We start from the raw sequence: 13,292 nt of genomic DNA on the forward strand, positions 1-13,292 counted from the left end.
GGAGAAAGAAGGAAAAAGAAGGAAGTGCAGCACATGTTGGCTTAGGGTGAATCTTCCTCTACAATAATAAATAAATAAATAATTTTCAACAAAAGGTGCTGAAATTCTACAAAGCATTCTTTTTTTAAAAAAGATTGGCACCTGAGCTAACAACTGTTGCCAATCTTCTTTTTTATTTTTTTTTCCTGCTTTTTCTCCCCAAATCCCCCCAGTACATAGTTGTACATTTTAGTTGTGGGTCCCTCTAGTTGTGGCATGTGGGACAGCACCTCACCATGGCCTGATGAGCAGTACCATGTCCGTAGCCAGGATTTGAACCAGCGAAATCCTGGGCCACTGAAGCAGAGCACATGAACTTAACCACTCAGGCATGGGGCTGGCCCCTACAAAGTATGATTTTGAATGATGGTAGCATTTTTGCCAGGCTACAGTGGTCCACAAAGCGTCAGTTTACGAAAGTCTTCAGATCACTGCCAAGGTTGGCAATTCCAATGGATTAGGCAGACTTGTGAGTAGATAAGGTTGCAACCCTTCAAAGATGGGCCTTGCAATCTAGAGGCAAGGGGTTGAGATATGCCACCAGTGATGATATGAGATTTACACTAAAGCTAGCATCTTTCATGTAAGTGAAAGAAAAATGCAAATGAGGAAACATGGTCTTAAGAAGCATTATCCCAGGGCTGGCCCAGTGGCGCAGCGGTTAGGTGCGCACGTTCCACTTCAGCAGCCTGGGGTTCACCAGTTCGAATCCCAGGTGCAGACATGGCATGCTGTGGTAGGTGTCCCACATATAAAGTAGAGGAAGATGGGCACGGATGTTAGCTCAGGGCCAGTCTTCCTCAGCTAAAAGAGGAGGACTGGCAGATGTTAGCTCAGGACTAGTCTTCCTCAAAAAAAGAAAAAGAAAGAGAAAATTAAAAAAAAAAAAAAGAAGAAGAAGCATTATCCCCACAAAGCCAGTCTGAAGGAGGGGTACCTTTCAGGTAAGATAGAAAGCATGATCTTTAAGGCGTCATATAATGCTCTTCAAACAAAGGAACTCCCTTGCCTCTCCAATTCCAGCCAGAGTGATTATTCAGCATTTCTAAAAGAGCACTGCAATATTATTAAGATACAGGATCCTTTCTTTTTTTATTATATCTGGATTTTATTAACATGGCAGCAAGGTATTAAAATATTCTCTGTATGTCACTGTACGTGATTTTTACAATGGAGAAAATGGCCCTTGAATAGGAGTTTAAAATACTTTTCAAGTATTTTGAGTCTCCAGCAATGAAAGTAACTACATAATGAGAAATGTATTATTTCAATTGAAAGTCTTTTATAGGAAAGTAATGGGTTTAGAAAAATCCTTAAGGCAAATAACTCTATTCGGATAAAAATCACGAGACTTAGGAAGAGCTAGAGAATGACATTTGTGGTTGAACAGCTTCAACCTAAGAAATTTCCCAAAGCTTGATGAGAGGTGGCTCGCCTGTCGATTTCTATTAGCACCTCCTTAAAAGAGAGCAAGAAAAATTAGACTCAGGGGTATCTTGCCCTAAATCCTCGTGCCCTGGGGCAGTTCCGTGGTTGACCATTACTGGGAGGCCAGCACTGTGGTGCAAACCTCCTCCCCAGCACTGGCACGTGACTGAGGGCATAGGAGTGACATGGAATACGCAGAGAGAATGACCACTCAGATGACGTCTGTCGTTGAAAACAAGGCCATTCTTCAGTGCCTGAAAATGAAGGTGGTAATGCAGAGAAGGAGGAAAAGATAAATGATTTTTATGGACTAGTTTATGACAGATGAGCAGCTTGTCACTGAGTTGGAAGTTATTTATAAGGGATCTACACAGAAATAATAGCACCTAAAAACATCTTAGGCTTACTACTTAATTCCAACATGTATATGACCTTTTAGCCTAAGGATACGTTTCCACACGTTATTTATTTACTTCACATCTCTTGGTGGGGGGAGAAAGGACTGTTACCTTTGTCTCTGCTATGTAGCTGAAGAGGAGGAAATCACTTGCTTGAGATCACCAAGTTTAATCAACCCCAGACTGAGTTGGAACCCACATCCCCTGACACCTGAGCCTGTTCCAATACTTACCAGAGCTCTTCGGCTTTTTTTGGTTAATTCAGAACTGCTATTTTGACTTTTTGTTAATTAAAAGAAATCTGAAAATCATCCATCAATCAGTAAAACCATATTGTTGACTTTATTGTTCAGTGCCTGTTGACACTTGGAGACACGTCTGCCCCAACATAAAGATAGGAGTGTAATTCGGTCACTGAAAAAGAAAAGAGATTGGATTTAGAAATTATATCCACACACAATTTTAAAATATGCAAAAATCACTACTTGCAAAAGAACACCTAAAACTCAAGCGAGCCCTAAAACACAATAGGAAAATCCCAATAAGCAATGTTGCATACAAAATTATTTCATTAGGCCACCCTAAAACGCTATGAACTTCCCCTTCCAGATCAGGTCATTGGCTTAGAATAATTCTCGATGACACCTATTTTCTTAAAAGCTGATAGAGTCAGCTCAGCTCGTAAGGATGAGAATGTTCAGTGGCTACTGTGTGCCCAGGAGCTGCAGCTGAGAAGAGGGCGGCCAGGGGAGGCATGACCTTGCCCAACTGTGCGCTAAATCCAGGTGGCTGAGCCCATCTTCAGCTTCTGGTCCTCACGTCCTAATTCAACCCACCCTTCGTGCAGCAAAGCACTGGTGTTATTTAACAGTGTATACGGGCTGCATTCTGAGCATAGGATACGTGCATGAAAGGGCGCACAGCTAAAACAACATAAGCTGTCAGCATAGACCTCCCACCTATGCCCGTCAGAGGACGAAAAATCCCCTTTGCAGCATTCAATTAGTTCCAAGGAAGAATGCACCACAAAAGAAGGAATGACTGCTGCCAAAGAAAGCTTCCTTCACTAGCTCCTTCTTTTCTTTGCAAAATTGATTTATGTGACGCACAATGGATACCTAATTACTCTTCCTTTTGATGTTTCAGTAACCAAAAAGTGATTAACTCATTCTATGCAAACTATATATAAAAACCACAATATAAAGATAAACAAAGTGGAGCTTCTGCTTTCAGGGAGTTTGCAGACTAGAGGGGAAACCAGCTATCTGCATGGCTGACTGCATTCCGAACTGGAACCGTGGAATCGCGTGCTGTAGGATGAGCCCAGACAGTGTGCTAAGGGAGGTCAGAGTGAGGGAGATTATTTCAGAAGGCGGAGGAGACAGGCTTGACGGAAAAGATGAGATTGGCAGGGAGTCGGGTACAAACCAGGGGTGAGAAGAAGGAAGCCTGGGAAGTTGGGATGGACCAGACTTGAGAAAGCTCTGTCCACCAGGCTAATGCAGGGGGTGACTTTATTCTCTATGTGTTAATGAGAATAACGTTTTACGTGGCTGCGGGCCTTTTCGGCTCATGCAGAGACACTCAAGGGGAGTGAGAAGAGCATGTCCATAACTTAGGTGGATGACGCCAGTGACAGCACCTTGCTCGTTTATCCTGAATTGAATTAAATTGGGCAGACTGCAGGGAGGAAAGCGTGGAGGTCGGCAGGAGGCGACTACATGGGGGCAAGCAAGAAGTAATGACCGTCTGGGCCAGGGGGTGGCAGGGGGACAGGAAACACCCGATAATGATGTCTTAGAATAAACACACTCCCATGTTATTTCATGAAAACACAGAAAAGACAACAATAACATCCTGACCACAATAGAGAGACAGCAAATGCGGAACCACCAAACAGGGGCTTTTCTTCAGAAAAGGAACTGGATGCTGAGTGCTGACAGTCTGAGGAAGACCAGACCCCCACCCTCTGGCTTCTTTCCCTTCATTCTAGATCATGCAGGAGACAGGATCCAAACAGCTTTGGTCTTCATGGTTCGCATTCCTCAGTCAGTCTATGCTATTGACGCCTGTTGTGTGTTCACTGTCTCTTACTAAATACCAGGGGGATTGAATTTACAGAGAAATGGAAGACATGGGCCCTTTAAGGTTGGTGGGGATTTACAACCCACAGGCTCATCAAGTTAATCCTCTCAAAGTAAAATGACAGTAATAATAATAATGATAGTAATAAACAATAATAAATATCATTTTATTGAACAAGCAATACACTTAACATGAATTCATCTCTCTTAATATTCACAATCATCCTTTGTGGTAGGGACTGCCAAATTTTGCCTAAATTCTAAGATGTTCCTTTTTTTTTTACATGTTAACATGTCAGGGAACCGGCTGCGTTTTATAATCACTATGTACATCTAAGTTTAGAGCAATGCTGATTTTATTTTTTTTTTTGGAATGGCTTAGTCTCCTTTTGTTTTCTTAGTCATAAAACCAATTATTTAATTGAAGCTATCAAAAAAGATGCAATATAATTAATAAAATAATTAGAAAAGAATATTTAGCACATTTCAAAAGACAAAATAGGAGCGGGACACTTTACAAAAAGCTGTGTAGAAAATAAAATTCTTAAACGGTAGGTGGGAATGTAACCTGACAGAGTATCTTATAAAATACAAGGACTGACATATAAAAGGACTGTGTACGCTCTAAGTCTGAAACTATTAATATGGAATGGTTGGGTTTCTTCCACTGAAAAGTTGTCAAATGATGGTCATCTTAACGTCGATGGTCTTAGGCTGGGGGAACATGTGAAGATATCGTCCTCATTTTTAAATGAGACTGAGGCAAAGGTCCTGCCACTAGAAGGTAAGAAAGCAGGTGAGAAAACCTGCCCATCTGTCTTAAAGCCTCTTCTCTGAATGACTGTCTCCTATGGCATAAGAAATAATTCATCCTCTTGCAAGGAAATTGCTTGTGGTGATACTCAGGCACTGCACCAACCCAGCCAAGCCATCAATTATGTCAGGATCCATTTATTCATTTGACAGGCATTGATTCAGCGCCTATCTGCCCCCCATTGTGCTGGCACCCATGCTTATGGTAAGAAAAGCCACCCTTTCCTGCATGGAACTTAAAGACCAATGGGAGAGATGGGCATCAAACAATGATGACACAGGTAAACACTGAACTGCAAACTAAAAAACATCACAAGCAAAAACACAAGATGCTATGATAACATACACCAGAGGGTCAAGATGTGGTCTGGAGTATCAGGGACAGCCTTTCCTGAAGATGTCATTTTTTAGCTCATCTAAAGGATTGCACTAAGACTGGGCAAAGGAGGGTCCTGGGGTGAGACCCACTGGGTTGGGAATAATTTCCATGAGGAATCAGACTATTGCAAGAAATGGAAATTGCATGTTCAAAGGTCCTGTGGTCAGAGAAAGCATTCTGTGTTTGAGGTTTAGAAAGAAGGTCAAGGAGGTTTGAGGGGGAGATTTTGCACAGAATGAGACCAGACAGGCTTGTGGATCATGGTGAGGATGTGGCTATTTATCCTAAGGGCAGTAGGAGGTAGCTACTTTTTTACTTCAAAACGCTGAATGGATGGAAATCTTATGGTGACAGTTGAGTCTGCAAATAATTTCTCTTTCGTATCAATGTAAGTTTAAAAGTAATACAGTATCACAAGGTGGAAGGCTTTCAGAATAGTTTGGGCTTATGCCTACAAATATCCTAGAAGTAAATATATGGTCTATTACAAATAAATGTCACATGCCAATTAATAGGCCAGGACTAAACAATTAATTCTTTTACTGAACCATTTGATACTTATCCATAGCCCCTTGACTAGAATCAATTTCAGATACCGAGACACGTTCCCTTATGTAAGGGATTCTTGCCAGTCACAGTGAACTTCAGGGCTAGATTATCACATTTAGAAAGGAACAGCCACTTAAGGTGAATCTGTGTTTTTGCTGAGAGTGTTGTCACTGGGTTGCTATTGATAAAAGACAGCAACAACTACAAAATGACAGGCTGTCTTTCCTCTATGAAGGGGGACTGCTGTGTATGTGTTAGCCACAGAGTAGGAGGCGGTGAGCAGTAACGAGACTGGCACTCAACCTAGTGACTGGAAGTGACTGAATTCATCACAGGGAGGAGCTTGGCTCTGAGCTTCCCACGGGAGCAAATATTAGGGAAATCGTCCACCATAACTGTCTTCCAGCCAGAAGCCACTCTCTTCCTGAACTACAGCTAGAGGAAATCAAAAAGAAAATAGGCCTGGAGGACCAGGAAAAACAATTTGCCGTAGAGATGGGGTAAATTAGGAGTCATATCTGATTAAATGACCTTAAAATCAGCAAGCATCCCATACACTGCTGGTGAGAGGGTTAACTGGTCCAACTTTTTGGAAAGCCAATTTGGCAATGAGTATCAATAACCTTAAAAATGTCCACATAGGGGCTGGCCTGGTGGCACAGCAGTTAAGTTCGCATGTTCCACTTCAGCGGCCCAGGGTTTGCTGGTTCGGATCCCAGGCCCAGACCTACGCACCGCTCATCAAGCCATGCTGTGGCAGGCGTTCCACATATAAAGTAGGGGAAGATGGGCATGGATGTTAGCTCAGGGCCAGCCTTCCTCAGCAAAAAGGAGGATTGGCAGCAGATGTTACCTCAGGGCTAAAGAAAAATGCACACATACATTTTGAATCCGTATTTCTACTCCTAGAAATGTATCTTAAGGGAATAACCAGAAATATACAATGTTCACAGCTAATTAATTAGCTAATTAATTAGTCAGAGTGGCTATAATGAACAAGATAGGAAACAATAAGCATTGGAGAGGATGTGGAAAGAAGGGAACCCTGGTACACTGCTGGTGGGAGTGCAAACTGGTGCAGCCACTATGGAAAGCAGTTTGGAGTATCCTCAGAAAATTAAGACTAGATCTACCATATGATCCAGCTATCCCACTGCTGGGTATTTATCCAAAGAACTTGAAAACACAAAGGCATAAAGATACTTGCACCCCTATGTTCACTCGCAGCATTATACACAATAGCCAAGACTTGGAAGCAACTTAGGTGCCCATCAGGGGATGAATGGATAAAGAAGATGTGGTATACGTACGCAATGGAATACTACTCAGCCATAAGAAATGATGAAATTTGGCCATTTGTGACAACATGGATGGACCTTGAGGGTATTATGCTGAGTGAAACATGTCAGAGGGAGAAAGTCCAATACCGTATGATCTCACTCAGAAGTAGAAGATAAAAACAACGACAAACAAACACGTAGCAATGGAGATTGGATTGGTGGTTACCAGAGGGGAAGGAGGGAGGGAGGAGAGCGAAAGGGGTGATTAGGCACATGTGTGTGGGGACGGATGGCAATTAGTCTTTGGATGGTGAATGTGATGTAATCTGCACAGAATTTGAAATATATTACAATATACATCTGAGATTTATATGATGTTATAAACCAACCTTACTGCAATTAAAAAAAGAACCTTCACAGAAAGTTCCAATCCACACGAGGATAAGAACCTTGCTTTTACCCTGACACAGGCCTAAAAAATGCCTACACCTGGCCAAAGGGTCTAAATTGCTCTGGCAGCCAGGGAAAAATAGTCAGCCTCCACATTCCACCGAATATTCTCATTCCTACCAAATCTACAACTGACGAGTGGGACACCTATGGCTTCCAGCATGGCCTGATATGTGAGTTATAGACCGAATTTATATTAATATTGTCATCTGCCAGCAACCTGCTCAGCTGCCTGAGGTCTTTACATAATCCCATCTACCCTAACTTCTATGGCAACAGTGAATTTATTCACTGTCTTCTTGGTTTCTAAACTTCACTTTTGCTAGTGGTTAAGTGGCACATTTCTGGCTTACTGATAGTGGGACCTCACTTCTGTCAGTAAGGTCTGAATGATCCTGAGAATAAAGCTTTGCTTTAGGGAAAAAAAATATACAACATTCACAGCCCCATTATTTACAGTGACAAAAAGTCAGAAATAGTATACAGATCCAGTTATGGAAAAATGATAGAATAGATTGTAGTATGTGCAGAAGATGAACTATTTTCCAGCCACTGAAAATCATACCTTAAAAGAACACTGAATGACGTAGGAAAATATAATACATTAAGTTTTAAAAGCATTTTACAAAACTGTATGTACAGCACAATTTGAAATACACATCTACACACACATCGTGACTGGGCAAAATGATGACAGTGGTTAGACATGAATGCTAGTTATTTGTTTTTTCTATACTTTATTTTCCACAATGAGCATGAAAATTTGTTAAAAATAGAAAGTATGGAAAAATAATGGGCCCTTTACCCAGAATTAACTATTGTTTTTGCTTCAGATATTTAATGAAGGAATAGAATGTTCCAGATGAAGTTCGAGCCCACTTTATTCCTCATCTCAGACCCCTCTCTCCTGAGTATACATCCATCTAGTCTGGATTTGTGTGCTTTTCTATATATTCTGCTTTCATGAACATATAATGGCACTCTTTGTGTTCTGTAAAATTTACATAAATTTTATCAGACTGCAACTCACTTTTTTCACTAACATTAGATTTTTGAGACCATTCAAGTTGCTATGTGTTGAATCAATTTATTTATTTCAGCTGCTGTCCAGTATTCATCAAATATACTATCATTAGTTAATCCATTCTTTTATTGATAGACATTTAGGATGTTTCCATTTTTAGCTATTAGAAATAATGCTGCAATGTGGGGCCCCCGTAATCAGAAAAATGTCATTAAGTTTCAATGATGGAGAACAGATGACAGAGATACTGCTAAGTCCAGGGAAGAGGCACTTCTGCTTCCCAGAATTGGGTTTCTTCCTCATTGCTCTGGAGCCCTCCAGAGATCACCTGCCTCAGGGCTCTCTCTGATGCTATCAAATGGTCCAAAGGCCCAGAGACCCTTGACCCGGCACCCTCTGTCCTGCCCAGTACTTTACACCAGTACCTTCAACTGCTTAGACATTTACAGCTAGAGCAGTTTCCACGACATGCCGCTTCCCAGAATTAGCAAACTTATGAATAGTATGCTGGGAACACAACCACCTTATCAACTTGTTTAATGTTTTGGACAACCTTATAATCTAGTACCATTGTTACTCCCATTTTTCAGTTAGAGGCGTGAGGCACAGAGAAGTTAAGTAACTTACCCCAGGCCACACAGCTAGTAAGAGGTGCAGCTGGATTCAGACAGGCAGTATGACTCCAAAGTTCATACTCTTAACCTCTGTACTCTACCACCTTCATAATTTTCCACTGGCCCTCTCCTTATCTCATTTCCCATTTTACAGCCTCGCCTCTCCCCTGCTTCAAGGGAGAGAAGCAAGATTGTCCTGCTTCCTATCTGTCAGTGGGACAGAGGGAACTTTCCGCACTTGAGCTCATTGCTTAAGTCAAGTTGGTAAACTGTATCGCTCAAATATTTTTTATGTCTACTAATTTCTTTCTACTTATTCTGTCAGTTACTGAGAGATGTGTGTTGTTAACCTCTATAGCTATAATGTGGATCGTTATTTCTCCTTTTAGTTCTACTAATATTTGCTTCACATGGCTTCAAGCGATGTTACTAGGTGGATACAATTTAGGATTGTTGTTTCTGTTGAACAGCTTATTTTATCAGTCAGAAGTGTCCCTCTTTCCCTCTTTTCCTGGTGGACCTCACGTTATGGACTCCTTGGCTTCGTACTAATATAGACACAACTGCCTTCTGTAGCCTAGTGTTTGTATGATATGTTACCCTCCATTTTCTTGCATTCAACGTATCTGTGTCTTTTTCTTTAAAGTATGTCTCCTATAAACAGCATATAGGTTGCTTCCTACCCAGCGTGACAATCGTTGTGTTTTAATTGCAATGATTGGTCTGTGTGCTAGTTTCCTGTGGCCTCTGTAACAAATCAGCACAAACAGGATGACTCAACCAGCAGAAATTTATCCTCTCAAAGGCCTGGATGCCAGAAGGTCAAGGTGTCAGCAGGGCCACATCTCCTTGGAAGGCTGCAGGGCCGACTCCTTCCCTGCCTGCTCTAACTTCCGATGGTTGTTGCAATTCTTGGCACCCCTTGGCTTGTGGCAGAATAAAGCTCTGCTCCCTTGGCCTGACCTCGTGTGGCCTTCTTCCCTGTGTGTCTCCTCTGTCTCTGTGTCCAGGGCTCCCCTTCCTCTGATGACACCAGTCATTGGATTTAAGCCCACTCTAATCCAGTGTGACCTCATCTTAACGTTTTTCCCCAGTTTTATTGAGATATAATTGCCATACAGCACTGTATAAATGTAAGGGTATACAGCATAAGGACTTGAATTATACGGCCTGTGACATGATTACCACAAGAAGTTTAGTTAATATCCATCATCTCACATAGATACAAAAAAAGAAAAGCTGGCTCTTGTCCTTGTGATGAGAACTCTTAGGATCGACTGTCTTAGACCTCATCTTAACTTGATAACATCTGCAAAGACCTGATTTCCAAATAAAGTCATATTCACAGGGACCAGGGGTTAGGACTTTAACACATCTTTTGGGGGGACTCAATTCAACCCACTCCAGTCCACCTATGTTGGACATAATTACTGGTATGTTGGGAGGCGGCAAAGTCAGCCAACAACACAGGTCAAAGCAGGAGGTGAGAGCCTCTGGCTGCCCCTGTCCTTGTTTGGTACAGATCTTATAGCTCATTGTTGGAATTCAGCTGTCCGTTAGAATGAATCACATCAAAATAAATGCATTGTTCTCATTCCAGAGTGGTTAGGAAGTTATTGCCTTCCCAGTATTTTGTGAAGCGACTTTGTACACTTTTACTTCTAGGTTTTCAGATGCGTCCTATTGCCACTATGCTTCACAGCCTTCATTCTGTGTTTCTGGCTGTCTCACGTCTTTCTCCTGTCTTCCCACTCCACCGTCTCTCCAGGGTTGTCCATATAAAGGACTGATCAGTCAAGCCCCATTCCTCTGGTCAAACACCTACAAAACCATTTTACAAACGCCGATGGTCTATGAAATGCAAAGTTTATGATCATGCGGCTCTATTAGCAAAGAAAAAAAAGAGAGAGTAAATAATATCTGCTGGGCAGGTCAATAACAGTGTCTGTTGTAATAATCACATACAGAATAAAACTCAAACTCTTCAGTCTGGGTTTCAAAGTTCCGACCTGCACCCATCTTGTCTTCTAACCCAACTGCTCATCACTAGGAGCCATACATCCCCCCTGCCCTAGATTACCCCACGGAGAAAGCCCTGTGTTTTCACGCTCCTGCTGCTCTATCTTTCAGGAATGCACTTCTCTACATCTGGATGAGCCCTAATCTTAATCACTAAGAAATCAAATGTTTTCCGGTCCTCTTCCTAGACCCCATCCCTGAAGGCTCGATACAGACGGCACATGACCCATGAAGCTGCTCTCCGTGCCCGAGCTGGGAGAAACTTCTCCCTTCTTGCTTCCTTGGTATCTCTCTCCAGCATTTCATCATCTTCTGTCTTTAATTAGAGGTGTGCACATACATACTTTATATCTCTTCTAGATTGGAAGCACCCTAAGAACAGAGGCTCCATCTTACTTGTCATCACATTGCCAAGGCTCAAGCGTTTTCCTGGGAACAGACGCTGAGGGTGTCTGCTGGGTGTTTTCAACAGACAGATCCGCCCATATTCAAAATCAATGAATACTTCAACCCCGCCCTCACCCACAAATTAATAAAGACATAATATGAATTTAGGCTCATTTTTGGGTCAGGTCTCTCATAGTCAAGAAATATTCCTAGACCATTCTCTTCTTTGCCAGCCAGAAGTTCTTCTCTTCTTATAATTATTTAAAAATTTCCAGATGGGAAATACCATCAGGTCTGATTCTTGACCAGTGCTAATTTCAACATTATCTTGTTTGGAAAAAAGTAATTATACAATAGACATAATAAATCCATTACATGGTAAGATGGTTCCAGTTGTTCTAATCACATGTAATCTTTCTGATCTTGGTCCAATTCTTGTTACCTCATAAAGGCGGCTTTTTCACTTCTGAGCTACTTATCAATGAGGGGCAGTTTACTATCGGAATAATGAATTCTGCTTACCTGGAAAGTTTGTCAAGAGTTTATCGGGTGCAGTGATTCATGACTCACCAAGGGGACAATAAAAACGAGGTCCACCCCCACCTAGCCCTCTCTGGGGTCATGGTACATGCCTAACTGTGTTATATTTTGTGATCTACTGCTTTGCACGAGGGCATTCTTTTTGTAGTCCTGGGTACCAGATCAATTCTGTTAAGTAGAGCTGAGTGTTATGAAATGTGCATGAGGAAAGGATTATAATTACCTATATTTATCCTGTCACTCATTCTAATCACCAGACAACGATATGAACACAGTGAGAAACAGATCCCACATGACTCTATTCTTTCTGAATAAGAGAAACTATAAGAATTCCACCAGCTCCTCTGACACTTTCATATGGAAACTGGCCCATTTCCGATGACATCGTGGGAGTTTTGTTTGCTGTGTTTATTTTGATTTGTGTTTTTGCTTTGCGGTAGATTAACAGATCAATTCTGACCTCCTCAGTCTTGAATCTTCTCTCTGTGCACATGTTCAGCATTACTCTGGGTATGCCCATCATTTAAGACTTCTCTCACTAGCCCTGCTCCCTCAACCAAACACCCTGGCCTTCCCGGGCAGTGCCCTCCACCCCTCCCTCTCCTCACCCCTCTTTCACACCCCCTCCCAGAAAATCTAGCTGCCTTGTTCTCAGTCCTTAGCAATGTATGCTCTCTACACACCTCAAAGAGCCCCCATTTGAACAGAACTCTTTAAAAGAGAAAGCTGGCAACCATTTTGTTCAAATCAAAGGGGTTTTCCTTTCATGGATTTGGGGTCTTATTATCAAGGCTGCTCAGAGTCAGCTGGGCATGGTAGGAAAGAAGATATTTATCAGCAGGAATTTTTATTGCAATCTCAAAATCATCCACTAAGAGCACCTGCTTATTTGCCCTCAAATGGGGCTCTGCTGTTGACTGTTTCTTAACTTTCTAGAACAGTCATTCCCAGGCATTGAGATTTCACAGAAATCTAAAAAAAAAACCCAGGATTCCAACTCAGTAACAATGTTAAAATAATAATAATAAATACCAATTAGTGTCATTATTTTGTAAAAGGAAGATCAGTTGAATATCAGAAAATAATGCACATGATCTCATCATGAAAGCAGTTCTTTAATTGAATAAATTTAGTTTTATGTTTATATTTTCCTCATGTCAAAGACTGGGGAATCTTTAGTCCAGAGCTAGTCCTATGGACCAGCACGTTGGAACCATTGCTCTGGATGTCAACATGTTGGGCCAAAGCTATGATTAGCCACCTACACTTTGCAGGTCATGGTAAACAT

This window comes from Equus przewalskii, chromosome 20 (genome assembly GCF_037783145.1).
Source record: "Equus przewalskii isolate Varuska chromosome 20, EquPr2, whole genome shotgun sequence".
Taxonomy (NCBI): Eukaryota; Metazoa; Chordata; class Mammalia; order Perissodactyla; family Equidae; genus Equus; species Equus przewalskii.